Below are 20,624 nucleotides of genomic sequence, written 5' to 3' on the forward strand. Positions count from 1 at the left end.
GGAGAGAAAAGAGAGATTCACAGGGTAGAGTTAGAGCAGAGGTCTTAGGCAGGAGATCAAAGGCAGTCATTAGCTGGTGAATAAGGGGAGTTCATTACAGAGCAAGAGCCGGGGGAAGGAGAGATGAGGGATGGAGGAGGAGGAGAAGGGGGTTGGCTGTGGAGAGAGAGCGCGAGTGAGACAGATGTCTGCAGCGGTACTTAATGCCGGGGTAATCACGTCAACAGTGGCCTGACCACAGGCCCCCCATCCCCGGCTGACTCAGAAAGACCTGCCTCCTGACAACTAAAATAGACCGAGCCTGGCCCAAAAATCCTCAGCCCCAACCCCCAGCCAATAGCGCTTACATGCTTCAGCAGCAATGAACACATGGCAATGCTTAGGTATGCTAAATCTGCTATTCACAATCTGAGTCCAGAGCAGAGCTGGAGTCAAAATATCACCGCCACAGGATATATGGCTAATCTGAGACACGTCATTTTCACTGTTGGGTGAGACACGTCTTGCGCCAAGATGGCTCCCACAAGCTTTGAATCAAAGGGTTTCGTGAAATTGTAATCAGATGCTCTCACAGGAACAGTCACCTGATTAATAATGTTGTTGGAGATACTCATCTAAATTTAGTACGAGCATAAATTTCTAAGGAGACGATATAATCAAGGGACTGTTCTTTATTAGCTCTCACTTTGTTGTCCTAGTGAGGTGTCTGCCAAGGTGACATTCCTGCAGTGCTAAGTGGTGATTGGTGCCCCTCCCTGTCCACTCCCACAGCACGCACACACACACACACACACACACACACACACACAGACACAAAACTCCTTGGACACAAGGGTGGCTGCTGGAATGTCTGCGTTTCCCTCGAACCTCTCACAGACTGGCACCAGTCTCAACTTAAGACCCCCCTCTCCCTCTCCCCACCTTCTGGGAACGTCCTAACCGCGAACACAAAGGGTGGTATGTGTGCGGTATGTGTGCAGTATGTGTGCGTGTCCAGATCTCACTATATTCAAGTACATGACGTATCATCTGCATCAGATTCCTTACCGAGATGGGAATCTCATCTCCCACGGCCAATTTCTTTCCCAGCTCCTCTCTTGATAAGAGCGTCATAGACACACCATCAAAAAAAAAAAAGCACAGTCCCCACTGTAGCATTTGAGGTTGCAACACAAACAAGACAAGTCCTGCCGGAAAATTTAGGACCAATCACCAATCACTGGAAGCAGGTTTACCAACGTGCCACCAGAGCATGTGACAGTCTGTGGGATTACAAACCAGAGCATAGCAGACCCTGCTCCACCTTGGATGCAAAATGTGGGTTAATGTATTTATTTCAGTTCCTAGACTCACATTTTGTTCAATAAATGAATTGAAGCATAAATAAACACTTTAACTGCAGCAGATGCAGCTAAGATGCAAGCCTGCAGAGAGCTGGTGCAGACAACTACCCAGATTAAAATGAACTGAATCTGTTGCATGAGATGTGCGAGTAAATAAAGTGAAAAACACGTCTGATATGCTGGCCGGCCGAGACAAGGAAGTCGTCTCACCACCATGTTTGTGTCTCCTGACAGAACTGCCAGACCAGTGAATCTATTTCAGGAAAGAAGTCTCGCATGTTTTGCATCATCTGATCGGCCTTGAGAGACAGGTTTTGTACAGTTTAAGAGTTAAATTCAAACACTTTTCAAGCAATTTCAAGCTACCTAAACCAGAAGCTTTTATCATTACATTTAAATTGTTACTATAAATGCAAATGAAAAAAATAAAGTTTGTCTGCAGCAATGTTTTTTGACACTTTGGCTAATTGACCTATTGTAAATTTAACTTTGATTGAATGTTTTGATTCTTTAATGCTTGCTAATTTGCAGAGTAAGTGATCAACAGAGGACTTAGGTGACTATTAGCTAGTTTAGCTGATCCAAGTCAAGTCAATTTTATTTACATAGCCCAAAATCACAACTCCAAGATTTGCTTCACAGGGCTTCACAGACTGTACATGGTAAGACACCCTCTGTCCTTAGACCCTCACATCGGCCAGGGAAAAACTTCTTAAAAACCCTTTGTGTGAGAGTGTGTGAGACACGAGGAGACAACAATCAAATATGATGACTGGATTGTTTCATTTCAAGGGTTGTATTCAAATTCAAGAATATTTCTAAGCTTGAAAACATAATAGTTAAAGTTAAGCCCTTTCCAAACTTTGTACGAACTCTGTAGAGGCCGCAGATGAATCTATTTGGAACAAATATCATCCAATACCGATCCGCGCATCCTTACTGAAAACTATTCCAGCCTTGATGCTGAGGCTTTTAGCACAGGTGAGCGAGGTCCTTTGACCCCAGCTAACTAGAGTCAAAGGTGACGGGATAATCTGTGAGTGTGGGGGTGTTGGACCTCATCCTACTGGGGGGGGGGGGGGGGGTGGGGGGCGGGGCTTATTAGTAATTGCCATTAACCCTAAAGGAGGGCTAACCAGGACTGGGACATGCCTACACCAGGGGCTAAATGATAGCATTCTCGCCCATATTATTTTACGCCCCTCCACTCCCATTTGTTATCCTGTGGGAATGAGATAAGAACCTGAGGGATTATCATCCAAGTCTTCTCCAGCAAAGAGAAAAGAAAGAAGTAAGTGGATAAAAAGTTATTCTCTTATTCTTGTTCACAGACACAAACTATAATACTGCAACAAAACAACAGGTGATTGACTCCTTAGCCAGCCAGAGGCTTCTGCCACAGGAGAAGCCCTCTTTTGTGCTTTTCCCCAGTTACAGCTGTCAAATCCTATTTTTCTCAACTTCTTAATAAACTGCCTCCATTGTGGCAAAAATCCACCAGAGAAAAACCTGCAGGCCTCTGTGACCGACACACACAATTTGTGGCTATTTGGGTTCAAATTTACATAAACCGCATGCCATAACTTACCGTGGTTTTTACTCTCGATAGAAAGGAAGAGCAATGAATTGTCATTTCTTACATCTTCACATCTTTCTTAACATGCATACAGTATGCTGGGAAAAACTGCATCAGGGTGGAACAAAATCCTCACGCATGTTTACGTGCTAGCAGCCGTCACAGAGCCACCATTTTAATTCCTCCAGGTGGAGACTTGTTGGCTTGCTGCACCCACTTTGCAGCTCTTGGCAAGTTTACACACACAAAGCACGACACCCTTTTACCAATTTCCTGGAGGAAATAATTGGAGACACTCAAGTGACCACAACCATGAGGGTTACAGCACGTCACTACGATTTGACCCCCTCTCATCACCGTTTTCCTGACTCTAAAAGCCCTCAGCAGCAGCGGTGTTGCGACGGAGGGCGGCCATATTGGAGGTCCCTTTTATTGTATAGGAGAAATAATAGGCTTAGGATCTTTCTATTCATATTTTTCAGGGAGAGCGAAAGAGGAGAGGCGGCGAGGATTGAAAAGAAAACGTTCCATTTGGAATTTCATATCCAGGCTTGGCCGGCCCTTCTAAAGAACCCCTCAGATGTGGTTTTAAGAGAAATTCATTGTGCGGAACTGGAGCTGGCAGGAAGCCCTCCATGGAGGAGACACTCCAGTGTGTTTCAGCACGGGGAGCCAGTGACTTGGCGCGCTGTCTGAAATTGGGGGTGGGGAAGGGAAATGGGACGTTTCGTTTTTGTTTCTTTTTTGTTTTTTTTTCTGAGGGAAGATTTTTCTGACGGCACGCCGGTGTCTCTGAGCTTGTATTCTGTCAGATTCCACCAGCATCCTGCCACAGTTTCTGAGCACGAGTGTGTGCGTTTGTGCGTGTGTCTATGTGGTATATTGCAATAACTATCCCTGCAATATTGCCTTTTTAGCATCTATCTCCCTCTCTCCCCTCACAGCACGGCTTTTGTACTCCACTCAATTATACCACTTCTGCAGAGTGGAGTGGAAAAAAGGGAAAGCGGGAATTTTATAATAATCACTTCCCACTTCTGTAATTTATATGCAATGAGGACTCTTTGCGCCTGCAGCTACAATCAAGTGTGTAAAAAACCATGTGAGGTGTTTCACAAACAGCTGGGGAGATGGCAGCTCGAGTGGTGGCTATGGATTCCCATGCCGCTAAATCTTTTCACTACGAAGCCCTTCTCACCCCAAAAAACCCAACTTCACCTACTCACGGGATTCTCTGTCCTCTAGAGGAAAAGGATACACCAAAAAATACTATGAATAAGGCTTGGGATATTAACAAAAGAAAGAAAAAAAGATTGCTCTGTGATCACAAGCAGTATCGTCAAGCGTTTGCTGTAAATTTCCAATAAAATGATGATTGCCATCACCTAAGGGAATCATTTAAAATAACTGTGAATCACTGCCTGAGAGCACACACCCACCTCTGACTGTTTAAATACCGTCTTTGGCTACTGTTTCCACTGACAATGTGATCATAAAAAAGAAAAGATTACAGATGGAAAGCCTCTGTCAATGCTGAAAGTTAAAGCATGAAGTGAGGGTGTGCCCGGTACAGAGGGTCGCCCTCAGACCAGGTGTTCACTCTCAGGTGTGTTTGTGTGCAAGTTGTCCGACCTTTTCCCAACAAAAGCGAGCAAACATTGTCCCATAGTAGCTTTACAGCGGAAAGAAAAGGGACAGCCCCTCCCTCTCTAGCTCCTCCACTGCTTCTTTACCAAAACCAGTGGAGACCAACCTGAGGAAGCTTAAATAAATAACCAATTACCATTCGCGGAGCGGGTTGAACCCCACCAGCTTTGAGTGGAGTGCTAAAAATGGAATGTTTTATTGGCAGGATGGCCCCTCGGCCAGGGGGCTTAATGTAACGAAACCCAATTAATGGAGAAGAAAGCCGGGCCGCCAGCAAGCGAAGGAGCGCCACGCGCCCGGGGTAATGAGACGAACAAGTGAAGCCAACCACAGGGACAGCAGTGGAGGAGGCTACAAATAACAGGAAAAGCCTACCCTGGAGAGACATTTACATCTGTGAAGCCCCCCCCCCCCCCCCCCCCCCCCCTTACAATCTCCTCTTCTCCCCACTCGTTTAGTTTCTATCATAAATCCTGCGTGATTTTTTTTGAAAAGTTGAACGGAAGGCCGAGGACAGTTGGTAGAAATTGGAAAAACACCAAATGGTATCAAGAATATCATATTTGTTCAATTCCTCGAAAAAAAAAAAGCCATGGACCACATGTGCAATGTTATGGTTTTAGTAGATAAGTTGCAGCACAAATTTATCGTGTGAAGCAACTTGTCACACTGTCCTCTAAATACCACCGTTACACCCACACAAGCCACGCGTCAAACACTTCACATTAACCACACATGACCGACACATGCCACTGTATTAACGTGGAAAGGCACATTGACATGCTGTAAAACACGGTTATGGTACATGGTGAAGGGATCAGAGGCTGCAATAACCACGCATTTAATGAATTTAACACATACATGCTACATATGTATACAAAGGAGCTATTAACAGCTGACTGTCTTCTTCCCCACCACTGCCACCAAGCACAACTGAATGAGAAGAGGTGGATTACCCATCATCCTTCAGTTGGCATGAAAAGCGTGCGCTCCAAGCAAACCAATCACGCTAGCTCTCATACTGACATTCTGAACGTGCAAAGGAGATAATTTGTGTGAAATATGCCTGCCCCAGATGAAAAGACTTTATCCGCTTTTTAAAGTGTTCAACTCTTAATTTCTATATGTCGCGGAGCTATTAAAAAACTGAGGGAAGAGCAACAGAACATTAGAAATTATCCAGTTGCTATTTTTCTTCACTGTAAAGCCAGAGTAAAGTAATGTACTGTTATAACTGCAAGTTCAGGCTTTTAAAAAAGGTCATGCAAGAGGAGACGGTGATTAGAATCTGCAGTGTGATGTTGGACAAGAGTTTAGTTACTTTTTATATTATGAAAATCATTTTGCAGCTTTTATAGGACAATATAGTTTTATTGTTTTGCAAAATAAGTTGCTGTTTCGTCTGAAAATTGTAATTGAGGTTGTTGTTTTGAATGTGGTAAGAGTGTTGTCTGATGTAAAACATAGCAATCCAACGCAATTAAAGGATGAGGCTACTTATATTGTAGATTTATATAAATATTTATTAATCTATGTAAAAAAAAAACACCAAAACCAGCAACATGTTAGTCATTCTTAACTCTGTCTTGCGGCTGTCAGACTTCATCCACATCATATATTTTTGCATTAAAATGCATACATTTTGCTACAGTTATCCCTAGTGGCCACACTATTCTGCCGTTTACAAACCCATAAAATTGAAACCTCTTGACCTTTTTGATGATGACACCGAAACTCACTTTGGCTTCCTGATTGGGTCTTATAAGGCATGTTGTGTCCTTTCCAGATTCTTCACACCCCTGTCACGCAACGTTTTTCCAGAAAACAACATTAGCTTTGACTAAAAGTGGTTAATTCGACTCGAATAACGCATCACAGGCACTTCTGACGTCATCGTCTATTCTAGCTAACTCATTACAACAGTTTGCTTTGCTGCTGGTTTGTCATTAAGGCTTCTGATCTACGATATATGACACAGGGAAATTAGATATACAGCATCAAGCTTGGGCTACACAGAAAACACTTATGGTATCAGGATCAAATGATTGATTGTTTCGGTCTTTTTATGGGATGGGAGAGGAAAAATACAAATATTAATAGACTTATCCTTAGTGTGCATTTGATTATTTCTATGAAACTTTGCATACATATTCCATCATATTAAGATATCCTGTCATGCTCTTATGTGGTATTAGTTACTTAGTTACAGTACACATTACATTTTTGTTTTTTAATTACTTAAGCTTATCATTTTTATTTATGATGTGATAGTAAGTAAGTTTTATTACATACAATCATTATTCCATTATCATTTATAGCACTTTCACTAACATTTTTCATATATACAGACATGGAAAAATGTATTAGACCACCCTTGTTTTCTTCAATTTCTTGTTTATTTTAATGCCTGGTACAACTAAAGGTTGATTTGTTTGGACAAATATAATGATAACATAGTTCATAAGAGTTTAATTTCAGAGCTGATATCTAGCCATTTTCTATGGTTTTCTTGATATTAACCAAAATCATTATCAAGAAAAACATGGGAAATGGCTAGATATCAGCTATTAAAGTAAACTCTTATGAGCTATTTTTGTTGTTATCATTATATTTGTCCAAACAAATGAACCTTTAGTTGTACCAGGCATTAAAATGAACAAGAAAATGAAGAAAACAAGGGTTGTCTAATAATTTTTTCCATGACTGTATATATATATATACACGTGTAGCATTTAAGTTGCAATTTAATGTCTCCTTAGTACAAGAGTAATATTAGTTCCTACCTGGCATTGTTTTGCAGGGGACAGGTGTGAGTGTAACAGACTGGGAGCAACATGTGAGTGCAGAGCCTGTGTGATCCCAGAGGGAGTGGCGTGGGTGTTGACTGTCTTGCCATATTGGTGTTAATTAAAGAAGGTTATCCAAACACAAGAGAAACCGTAGCCTGCTTATTACCCACAAGCCAGAAGTATTTACTGTGAATATACGTACACACTATCCAAGCACTGTGTGGAAGTTGATCAGCTCTGAGTGGAGGTCGGCTCCTCCACTGTTGTATTTGCAGAGTGTGTGTGTGTGCGTGTGTGAGTGTGTGTTGTGGAGCAGTGTGGTGGGGGTTGGGCCGCTGCTCTGGCAGAGCCCCGGGCGAACTGCAGGATGTTCACCTTGCGGCGGGGCACAGGGCTCATTATCACAGCAGGACCTGGTCACATCAAAGGACTGAGGAAAGGGCAAACATTCTGCTGAAGTGCCACTGTCAGCAGGCCTGCGAGCGCACACGCAAACACATACACAAAAGGCAGACCGCACACACACTTGAGCAGCCACTAGGCATCTATACCCCCACAAAGAACATGGCAGCTCCATCACTCGCCTTGGATCTAGTGAGACAGGTTAACTGAAAATCCCAGCAACACCTTAGATGACAGCCGTTCTGCAGACTTGAGTCATTTCTCTGCACAAAACAGACATAAACACAGCTACCAGGTGTATGTGGACACTGCCAATGTGTCTAATTTGAGCAATAAAGCCTTTAACTATGTCATTTACCTGATCAGCTGTGTGTCATTTCAATATTAAACCTGGGGCCCTGTGTTTGAACTCGCCCGTTACAGCTGACCACAAGCATAAAATGTTTGGAGCAGGCTTTATTTTTCTTCCTGAATCAATCGTCATCGCTCTCCAGCAACTATTTATAGCCACCCTGCTGCTGCATTAACACACTGCATGATTTATCATTAGAAGCCAGCTCTGGTCTGCTGAGTAGCTACATTCATGCCAGGCAGAGTGGTGGTGCCAACATCCACATTCAACAACAACACTCGAAGGCCCTGAGAGATGTACACAAATAAAATCGCAGCACAAGCTAACTTTGTGTGGCAAGCGCGCTAAAACCTTAGCCTCCGCACAATGCCCGAGATGCAGAGAAAGAGGGAGAGAAATACAGTGCAGAATAGGGGGAAAAGTGCTGATGAGTTGCCTTATGCAGGAGCTTCATAGATCCGTCGAACAAGAGCGGATTTGCCTGCTACACCTAGATAGTGTTTCCCCCCCTCAGCTTTCACCCAGGTATTCTGGGCATGAATGGCTGTCAGTTTGGATTTGGGAGCTCAGCGTTGAGGGGGAAAATAGAGTCTGGTGGGGGTCTTTGTGTGTCTCTACCTGTGGAGACGAGAGCTAGAGACAGTACTCTTCTCACTAAGCCCCAGCTAGCTCCAATGCAACATTGCACATTACATCTATGGGAAGGAAGAGCTAAATATTAGCACAGCGAGCTAGCCAGGGGAGAGCTGGACGGAGGCAGACCGCAGCAGGCTGTGGAGGAGCTGCCGTGTTTTCGCAGGGAAGGTTTTCAATGGCACACACAAGGAAAAATGGGTATGGGGAGGTGATTTGAATGAGAGCTGCTTCTGCCTGAGCTGTAGAGAGTATTGACCTAGTTTTCCTTCTGTATTCCACTCAGACAGATGCACACCCACCGACACAACGTATAAGAATAGAAAGAATAAAAATATTGATGGGTAAGTGAGCCTTTCACGTCATGATGGAACAAAAATAAAATCTGCAGGAAAACACCTGAATTGTGTCAATTTCTTGTGATAGGGTTAAAAATGTAGGTTATGCAATGCTTTAAAAACTGCAGGTCACAAGAATCCCCTTTGCCTCAGGTGTCATGACACCTGTGTACTGACCTTGATCTGAACTTTTGACCCCACAGTTACATGATAAATGCTCTCTTCACCTAAATGATTGCGCTTGAAGCTATACACATTCTGTCTCCTTTTTACTTCCAACAAGATCTTTTTACATAATTACACAAGCACCCTGACAAAGCTGTGTTTGTATTATGTTACAGATCATATGACCATTTTGGTGGAGGTTATAATGAGGCAAGGTCCACGGCACGGTGCTAAGAAGCATCATCGGTTGTGGATCACATTGCAAACCTTTCGGCTCATTCATATTATAGACCGTACAACAATACCAGCAGCCCACTGTTTGGGTGTGATTCCACGTTTTAAGGGATTAACTGGTAAAGACTACCAACAACTGCCTTTCAGCCTGGAATTAGTCATTAATCAAACCACACATTTTAGGGTTTCTTTCCAGCCAGGCGCACACGCCCCTGTTAAGATCTGAATGAAAAGCACAAAGCTATTCAAATCTGATCCCCTCCGAACAAATGGCTTTTCTCCATCCCCGCAGAAGCAGGGAACACTTCAAGAACCTCTCCAAGGATCTGAACGGTCACATGAAAACTCCGCCCCGTCAATTAGCTCTGTGGCAGGGTTTTTGTGGGCTTTAATACAAACAAAACAATGACCATGTACAACATGGCAACAGACAACCGTCTGCTTATCCCTTGATACCTCTAAAGAAATGGTAATAGTGAATTTCTGGAGCACAAAAGGGGGCTCTATAGGCTCAGGGCATATGGTTACAGCAACATTACAGGGCACACTCATGCACCTGATGTCACAAAAAAAACCTGAATGATAAGCCATTCAATGAGCATAGCATGATTATAATGCAGCTCTTAGCTGGATTAATTCATAGTGGACTCTTCATATGTTTTAATGTAATCTCATTGTCTGTTAAGAGAGTGATGTTAGATTGAATGAGCTGAACTGAATATCTTTGGGTTTGGGACAACTGGCCAGATAAAACGAGCAACAATGTTATATAAACTTTGGGAAAATATTATGAATGATTGGATTAATTAAAATATAAGCAGATAACGCAATAACCTTAAAATCTAATATATTAAAAGGAATACTTCAACCCATAAAAAAAGACATCTGTATATCAACTACTCACTGCATATGACAAAACCTTGTTTTCTTAGAACGCTTCCACAATAAACAGAGAATCCAAAATGACCAAAAACATAGTAAATTCTTGATGAATTTAAGTAAAAATCTGTTTTCAAACTCTCACACAACTTGTGCAGTATAATACAAGTCTCATTTATCCAGTTGTATGCTCAGTACTTCCCAAACACCAATATCTTACTATTTAAAACACTTCCACCAGTACTGTCCCAGGCTTTCACAGGCTTGTACTCATCCAGATCGGCATTAATTGACGCTCACTAAATCGTAAGATTTTGGCAAAATGCATGTGTGGAATAGATTTTTGAAAGTTGATATAATAAATCAACACTTTTTTGTTAGTAATGTCATGAGTGATGTGGTGTCATATCCGTTTTAGGCAAAACAAAGCTGAAGCGACTAAGTAGCCAGGTGGCGGTCAAAGATAACGTCTTTTAACGGCCTTTCTGTGGTTTAGTGTTAAAAAGGTTTTTAAAAATAAATTGAAATGGATCGTAAAATCCAATCATAACACTTGCAGTCGCGATTTAAGTATCGTGAGCACATGTTATACCACTATATAAATACTTGGGAGTGTTGAAGGAGTCTCAATGTTTGTGATGGGAGAAATGAAAATGTAGATGTGTGATGCGGGAGGCGCGGTGAGCACTTCCATTTCCCCCATCTTTCAGTTCAAAAGATAGATACAGTGGGGGTGGATTGATTTGATGTTTTGATGCATTGTTTGATGACGGGCAGCTCAAAGTGGAGGATGCCTCTGTGATGTCTCTCCATTGGAGGACATGAAAAGCGTCACCTGGCCCCTGAGCCGAGGGGTTGTGGCTGCTAGTGGATTTAAGGGCTCCTGCTGAGCTGGACGGTGGCTCCATTGATGCCACATAATCCATTCAGCGTGACCTTTATATTTTTAGAGTCAGCTCCACTTCCCTGTCAGCCTGCCTTGTTAAAACTATCACAGACATCAAGGTCCTGATGATCTACGTTGTATTATTACAGGATGGTATATCTAATTTATTCAATGTGTACATCCCACGAGGAAAATAAGTGCCTTCAATCACAGAGCGAGCAGTCCGATGATCAAAAGAAACATGGAGCACAAGGCGAACTCATCAGATGAACAAACACATTCTTGCTAGATATCTTTGTGGGTTTCATCATCCTGCATCAAGTGACTGCTGAGGAAAAAAACAAAGCCTTGTTCTCATCGCTGTGACATCAGCTCTTACAGACAGAGAGCGCAGGGGATGAATAAAAGCCAAGGCAATCATATATTTCCAATTAAATACCAATAATGTGAAGCTGCACTTTTCCCGCTGCCCTCCGCCCAACCTTCAATTAATTGTTTCTAAAGCCCCACATGAAAATACCACAGGCTTAAAAAAAGTCACAGAAATGAAAAAATCTCACAGCATACGCTAGGTGGTATTAGTCATGAGCATCAAACTCTTACTACGTTCTAGATTTGCCTAAACTGGAAGCAAACATAATTGGGATAAATCTCCTCAGTAAGCCACATAAAAAAAAGCAGAAGGGTGTAAATTGTTACACTGCTGCGTGTTAAGACACTGAAACAGTTGCACAGATCAGACGAACTGCAGCAGCAGGGAAAGAGCAGCATTCAGCTCTGCTGTTTTCCTCTGTGACTTGGGGCCACTGAGTTTTTCTCCAGCCATAGTAAATTGGGCGCCTGGGGCAGGAGCCTTGGCCAAGCTTGCATTTCGGAGCCGACTGTGGAGGGCATGAGGGATAGAGATATGGCACTGGAGGGGGACAGGGCGGTGGATGGTGGGGGAGGACTGGAAGCGCACTGGAGGTGACATTACGCACATGTTTTAACACAAAAGAGCCCCGGCTCGTTAGCACACTAACTAGCAAGCTCCATGGCAATCAGCACTCGTCATTCTTCCTGTTCTCTCTATCCACCTCGTCATAAATATGGCTACATCTGCAAGTGTAATCACTTCATTGTACTCTGATTTTCTGCTCTGCTGGACAGCAGCATGGCAGCCTGCTTTTCAGCACCTCTCCCTCTCCCCTCGATCCCCTCCTTTCCCCTCAAGTGCCCTCGCCTGTTCCTGGCTACTCCTCTGCTGGTGAGGCCGGTGTGTCTCACAGATTACAGAGCTCCGGTCGCTCAGGTAACAAGAGTCACTAATCTGGCTGGGGTTGAATTACACATAATTGCCTCGGCACCGTGATTGATTTCAGCCCTGGAAAGGAAAAGACGACGGCTCCCCCCAAAAAACATCCCCCCACCTCCCTCCCTGCCTCTCTCCAGCGCTCACGAGCGGCAGCCAAGACTCTCCATCTAGTAGGAGGCAGGAGGCTTTGAAGAGATCAAAGCCAAGGCCGGGAGCAGTTGCGCGCCCTGGGAATACGGGAGAGAGGCTTTCTGCTCCTCAGCCCTATTTTCTAGCGTCATGTCGGATTGCAGCTGTATTGCATTTCGCCAGTTTTCTTAATGCTCTTGGTTTTGACTTTGACATCAGTGATCCCCCTCGGTTTCTTCAAAAACAAGGGGGGAGGAGAAAAAAAAAGAAAGTGACGGAGGAAGAAAGAGAGAGAAAAGGGGGGGAAGAGAAGGAAGGAAAGAAAAGAGAGGGGGGTAAAGAGATCTACAGACTGATTTTTATTTTCACAACTCCATAATTGGCCAGTTCAAAGGAGAGGAGGGGAGAATGTAGCATTTGTTTTCAATTCTGCAGCCGATATGAAAGGAGCGACAAACTTTTATGGGTTTCCCAAAAATTAAAGACAGGCTTTTTTCACAGTCAAAGAACAGCGTGTTTTTTATGGCCGAGACCACACAAAATGAACTGATAGCAAAGCCCTCCTCTTTGTCCTCCCACAGAAAGCTCAACAGTGTAGTGTAGCTCTTCCACTTCACAGTGAGTGAGTGTGTGTGTGTGTGTGTGTGTGTGTGTGTGTGTGTGTGTGTGTGTGTGTTTGCATGTGTGTGCCCAAGTCTCCATTGAACACTCGTTTTAGTGTATGTGTTGCAAATTGTTAGAAGAAGAGAAAGTGGTCTGCTGTTTAGCGCAAAAACACAAAAGGAGGCATGAAGAAAGCTATATCCATCCATTCATTTAACAGCTCTGCTAATAAAGCCTGGTGGCGAGAAGGCACCCTTTGTACCGTAACTATGCAGGCCCTATACCAACCTCCTACACTGGGGACCATTAATATTTCAGCGCTGTCAGATACACATTGCATGTGAGCCTCTTTAGCACTCACACCCACAGCAGAAAGAAATAATGAGCTTCTGAAAAATATGAAACAGCAAAGAGAAGGAGGGAGGGGAAAAGAGCGCGCCAGAGACTGACCAACTTCATACAAAACAGAGCAGCTATTGATCATAGCTCTATTTCTTAGCCGGACAAAGTGAGGGCTGTTTGAGCTTCTCTGAAGTCTGGACACAGCCGGCAGGATTTGCACCCATGTTTCACTCCTGTGGTCCTATTGTTCCCCTTGATGCAGTTTACTAGCTGGAACACTGCTCGCCTCTATATAGACCTACAAGCTGTCAGGATGAAGTCAATAAAGCTATTCATGTTTTTTACTCACTTTATGACTTTATCAGGGAACAGTAAGGTATTGTGATCAGCTTTGAGGGACTGCAGTAAAGCTTCAATCATGGCTTTAAGACTGACCGGGTCAATGAAATTTGTGCTGTCGGGGCAGTTACGCATGTTTGCTGCAAAACTAGATTTCAAGGACAGCGGTAATGGTTTGTGTATTAGTGCTAAACTGTCACGGTATCGTGACATGAGACTTGACATGGTATCCAAAAATGAGTCTAATTTCGGATACCGTAGCGTCGTAACATGGGTTAAGTGTTGACCTTTCTCAGTTTTAAAGGCTGCATCATCGTAAAGTGTTTTTTTTAAGTTCATTTTCTGAACTTAGACTCTTCTAGCTGTTCTATTGTTTGCCTTTATCCATTTTGACATTATTATTATTAATATTTTGTGAAAGCACCAATAGTCAACCCTACAATATCATCGATATTAATAATAATATCGATATTGAGGTATCTGGTCAAAATAGTGATATTTATATTGTTTGTAGAATGATTCATGTTATGTGGAACTAAAGTTCACATTCACGTAAATTTTGATCCAAAACTTTTAGCCATACATCTTTTAACAAATGGTATACCGATCAAATGTGTATAAGATACACGCACATTTGACAGTGATGTTTACATTTTACTGATAAATACGATACACTATATAAATGTTTGGGTGTTTAAAAATAGCCAAGGTGAGCTACACGCCACCTAATTCAGAAATTCTACTTTAATTATTCTATGTATTTTGTATTTTCAATTTCAAAAAGAGAGAGAGAGGGAGAGAGAGAGAGAGAGAGAGAGAGAGAGAGAAAGAGAGAGAGAGAGAGAGATGCCTTTTCACTTTTATAGCTTGCTGTGACCTGTTGCTGAACTATTTTGATCATAAAAAAATTAAAATTGCCAGTGGGTAAAATGTTACCTCATTCCCCACCAAGACACTTGCTCTGTCCGTTCAAAAGTAAAAAAAATAAAAACATATTTTTATGCTTTAGATATTATTTATTTACGCTGAAACTGCAGAAAACATGACTGCTGTGTAGCGTTACACCCCTATTTTGAAGCTAACACAACCAGGAGACAACCACTTCACCCACTATCCCATTTAACTAAGCAGAGTCATAACATCACCAACAATTACGTCAGTTTCTCAACAAATTGACAAAAACACTCCACACGTGCGCACACCGCCCTCCCCGCTCGGCTTCTGATCCTCCCTTACAGGAAGTCCACACCCAGGCCATTCAAACACAATTGGGCATGAGGGACAACTTTGGCGAGGCCCTCCGCTGACCCCTGGAGATCGGCGGCAGGCTGCTGGTGAAGAGTGAAGCACTCTGAGCAGGTGCTGCGGGCTTGAGCGGCGGTCTGCCCGTGGAAGCCTGACTGGCTGGCTCCAGGCAGAGCCGCTTGATTGGTTAAGCTTCATCCAATTCAGTGGGAGGATGGGGAGCGAAGAAAGTGCCATCATCTATGAGTGCTTCGCTTTGAGCAGGAACACATGCCCAAAATAAACGACTGGGGTTAAGTGTGCGCCTGCATGACATGCTCACAACCAGGACACACACACACACACACACACACACACACACACACACACACACACACGCCTATAGTAACACACATTTTCATCACTTTGAACACCTAATTATTTTATTGTCAATCTTTAGCTGCCTTTTATTAAGGACAGGTGATATGATGACATATATCGTGAAAATCATATAAAAAATGTGTAGCATATACACTTTATATATTGCTTCTACCGCAGTGTCAATAAACTAGTGGTCAAACTCCGTCATGACAAAATTTAGTTTCTTTTGACGACGCTACAAAATAGCCTTCACCATGTGGTTATTTTCTATAAACCATGCTATGTTGTGATATATATTGTTATCCTGATATGCCATTTTGCCACGCCTTGTCTTTTATCTTCATCACTTCTTTTTTTAGCCAGATGTTTCTGATCGTATCTACTGCTTGCTCTCTCTTTTTCTCATGTAATTACATTGCCTTAAAATTAGCATATCAGTTTCAATGTGTTAGCACAACTAAAATAATGCTTCAGAAACACAAATTTAAAAAAATATATTTTTATGATATGTCTTAAGAGTATCAACAAAAAAAAGAAAAAAAAAAGAAGTATAGTATAGACAGAAAAGACACCATGTTTCTACTCAAATTACTCAGCATGTAATATAAACCCAATTTAACCCTCAATCTTCTTATTTTTGGGTTCTCATCCATCTTCCCCAACAATGCATATCTCTCGTTCCTGGTAGACAATCACCCTGCTGAGCTCCATTTAACAAGATGAAACACAGTGATAAGGTTGATTGCAACCACATGGCGTCATTAGCGCCGTGCATATGGAGCAAATGTGTCAACCAGCATCAGCACACAGCGAACGGACAAAAAGGAACCTTGGCGTTAATGGTGCTGTTTATAAAACACCACGACCCAGCAGCACTACAAAGAGTCTGAGCCGCCAAGTGTTTCTTCTGTGAGGTCCCTGCTGCTGTCCTTCATGTGCACACACACACACACATACACACATTTCACCGTGTGATAGAGCTGCACAGCAGATGACATCAATGTCAGCGTGACTCTTTGATATGTACTGATTTGGTATTTATAGCATTAAATTAGGTAATTATAATTCTATGTTGTGACAGTTAGTTCTTTCTCTTTTTTTAGACTGGACTATAAATAGAGACAGAGCTGTACTTATAGAAAATGAGCTGTCAGTGGGATGATCATATGTAGTCCAGCTACTTAAAGACAAAATGCTGCAATTAACTGTGGTAAACTTCACACAGCATGTCCACCCTATAGTAACACTTTAAAAAACTACAGAAGCTGCCATAAGCTGCCATCTAGAACATTATGTGTGGACATGGAAGGCTGCTGGTAAATGCAGTGTTCTCTTTAACAGGGATCTTCCACGGTAGTGCTGGGGGCATGAGCTCAGGACACACATGGCACTGAGGGACACCAGAGCGGTCCTACCAAATCCCGTTAGGTAAGCCTGGGTTAGTGATTCCACGCTGCGAGACACTGGCTAGCAGATCCGTCACGTTCCCACTACATCAAAGGAAAGTACAGCGCTGCACCCCCCCCACACCCCCTCTTTCTCGCCATGAGGATCTGCAATTGAGGGTCCAAAGGGAAGGGAAAGAAAAAAAAAAAAAGAGTGCACGGCAAAAGGAGAGGGAGCTCTCTTAACTCCCCAACCACAGCAGCGAAACTAAAAAAAAAACGATTCTATCCGATCCTCTCCCCAAGCTGTTGCTCAAGACTGTTCCAACGCAGCTGGAGATCACAACTCATCCTCACAGCCAGGTGAAAAACCTTGTACTGTATCTCTGCACTATCAACATTTTAGAACACGCAGTTGTGTCGTTATCTTGTCAACCATGCATTTACGAGTCTTTGCAAAGGGTTTCATAGCATGTCATGAGCTCAGAGGCTGGAGGGTTTGTTTCTAACCCATAAGAGGAGCTTTTTTTCTGATTTTAACTAAATGTTTTGTGACAAGAGCAACAGACGCTGAGAATAGGTGTCAGGTCGTTTATAAATATGTCTCCATCACGTGCATGTTGATCTTTATTTAGAAGCTGTCATTTTTATATCCTCACTTACTGGACCACTTCGATGAAAGATAGAACTCAAAGCTGTGAACTTCTCTTCTTCCACACATCAAATCTGGATTGATGACATCCAAGATGCTTTGAAGATTTATACTTGGCGAACATTATCATCAATATAATTATGGGATATTATGATCGGAAAAGTATCATTTGTCAATATAAACGCTCACAAAGACACTGAAGTCAGAGAGAAAACAAACCTTCACTATCTTTGTCATCTTTTCCTTTTTTTTAACACACCAACCATTAAAACAGAACTCATTACATGTAGACAAGTGAATGCTGTGAAAGATCAAGATGACAGACAAGACAGTCACTTTACTTCTGTCTATGTTTATTCTAGAGAAATTTAATATCTTGAACATACATATATCTGCTTAACTGGGCTTAACTTTTTAACATGTTCACATCAGCTTATCAGAGACCTGTGACAGGAAACCATTAGCAGAGAGGAGAGATCATAGTCCTAAAAGAGTCCCACAATAAAATGACACGAGTATCTTTTAAAGCATGGAATCTTTCTCTGGTTTTGGCCTTTCGTTTAAATATAAATTGGGCCAATTGGGACACGGCCAAAATACTGCTGATTCTAACCTTGCTAACAGGACTTGTGCTCTTGCTCTTCCCCTATATTGAGGTCAATGCTCCATAATGCAACAGTTCCACAATGCAGACCCCACTATATATCCCCGCGTGTTGGTTTGGCATGCTCTTGGCAGTGATTCAATTGGTTTTTTTAAAAGGATGCTTGTGTTAATGTGTTTTTCTTTATAGTAAGAGAAAAAACCCTGTTTTCAAATTTACCCACGTACATGTGGAACAGGCTTAAATCTTGAGTCAAGCTATAACTAAAATAAATCGGTGTAGCTGATTTCTACAGCCGAACAGCAGGCCCCCAGTAAAATGATACGTTGCTCTCGCAGTGTCAGCGCAAATGCTCCAACAAAAAAACAAAAAAAAAACACCTTTACAAGCTAAGGTGTCATATGACACTTAAAATATACCACCTAATTTCCCGCTTTAACCTTATTGCTCCAAACATCCGAATACCGAATTTCCCTTCGGGGATGAATAAAGTAATCTATCTATCTATCTACATCCCTTTTATTCATTTAAATGTAGAAATAACAAGCTACTACCAGTTAGAAACATCATGAACACAACAAACATGCTCTTTTAAGAGAAGGATCCACATCATGTGATGATGAACAACTCACTGCACATTTTTTGCTCAGGATACCCTGCAGACTCCACATCCTACAACAGCTATAGGTTTACGTAAACATGAGGGTATATATGACACACCACAGACCCTTTGAAGTGGTCAACATGTATATGCAACTGAACACCATTAGGCATCTTGACACCAAAATCTCAGCTCTTGTGGCAGAGGCGACCTATCAAGCTAGAAGCCCTAAAATCTGCTGACAATCAGCTACTCCCAGCAGCTCCATCATGACTGGACGGCATGTGCTGGAATGTCATGGTCAATGGAAATCAATCTAAACTACTGGGATCGGGGGCGGCGGTGGGGCTGGGGATGGAAGAGAATGAAAGGGAGAATGTGCCTTTGATCTCGGTGAAAACCGATCCCAGGCCTGCAGATACTGTGGCTGCGGTGGCCGGCAGCAGAGGCAGCGAGCTGACATCAGTGAGAAAGCCAGAAGACTCATGTTCCGTGATCCTTCCACCAAGCCTTGGCTCTTTTTTATTGGATAAGTGAGAGAAACGTATATAAAATGACTACCGTTTTATTGAAGACAGGGTGAGGGGGGGAAATTGGGCTGAAAAAATAAAAAAAAAAGCAGGCATGGTAAATGAAATGAAAGCGGGGCTTTAAAAGTTTTGGCAGCGAGTATGCTGCCTAACTGCCTGGCCTAATTCATCTGCAGTGAGGGGTAATTTCCTCTCATACAGTCAGCTGGTCTCCATACAGACCCTGTACGAGTTTTTTAGTGCGTGTGATGGAATAATCGATAAAATTGACCAGAAAACAAGCCATAAAAACAGAATTTGGAAAGCCTCATACCCCACATTTCATAAACCGCTCTATTTGTAAACTGAACAGGGCAAATCATGAGGTAATCACGTTTTCTCTACAATGTCACATACTTTCACCCTCTGCAACTTTGGCAGAGGAGAAGCAATGCAATTTTAACATCATCCCGTGATAGAGTTGCGTGTGAATGAACTTCCTTTGCACACAGCATGTGGCATCTGCCCCCGACAATCACATCTGCCTCTGAAAGCCGATTCTTATAATAACGCAGAGCTCACATTTCACAACTTTACCCTGATGAAACTTGCGTGTATGCACTGCAAAAGCACAAACAACCCAGGGCTTGTGTGAGTGTTTCCTGTATGGAGGCACCAAACCATAACCAGACTGAGGCTGGCTAGTTGTCTCCCCGAGTGTGATACAGAGACTCGGACAAAGCAGGATTAGAGTGGACAGCTGCTGGTGTGCCCTGCGTTTTTATGTCTGTCTTGAGAGGAGAAATTTGCAAACGGGACAGACACAGGAAGCCGCCAGTGAGAGACCTGCAGCTGGCCTGAAATTAATACCATTACAGGGACGATATCTGCAACAACACACGCCACCCCTGGACGGGACTATAAACTCCTCTGCAGGGCAGCCTCAGAGAGGGATGCTGCCTTCAGGCCTACTCAGTCATGCTGGGCTAATTAGAGGGCTTACTTGGGTCATGTAGACATGCATCACTTAAGATTTTAACAAGATGGGAAAATACTGTATATCTTATGTTAATCTGCTGGAAAGTATGACAGGCATTCAGTTTCCAACGGTCACATGTGGTTATCATGGGAGTAAGTATAAACAATGCTGGTGCAGAAGGGTAACACAAACATTAGAAATACTGTAAGCATTGTTGTTTTGGTTTAAGTTTGTAAGTCAATAAATGAGAGCTTACCTGAAATGCTGTCTTTTTTATAATAAATTATTTCAATTATTCTAATCCCAGATTTATCATTTCAGGTCTATGTTGTCGGGCA

The 20,624-nt window shown here is 42.7% G+C and overlaps 1 protein-coding gene across 5 annotated transcripts in view; it reads right to left on the reverse strand.

The window, feature by feature from the left end:
- lef1 (lymphoid enhancer-binding factor 1) overlaps positions 1–20,624 on the reverse strand; it is a 51,933-nt gene that overhangs the window by 25,558 nt on the left and 5,751 nt on the right. The window lies entirely within an intron of this gene.

The sequence above is a fragment of the Centropristis striata genome, chromosome 1, assembly GCF_030273125.1.
Source record: "Centropristis striata isolate RG_2023a ecotype Rhode Island chromosome 1, C.striata_1.0, whole genome shotgun sequence".
Lineage (NCBI taxonomy): Eukaryota > Metazoa > Chordata > Actinopteri > Perciformes > Serranidae > Centropristis > Centropristis striata.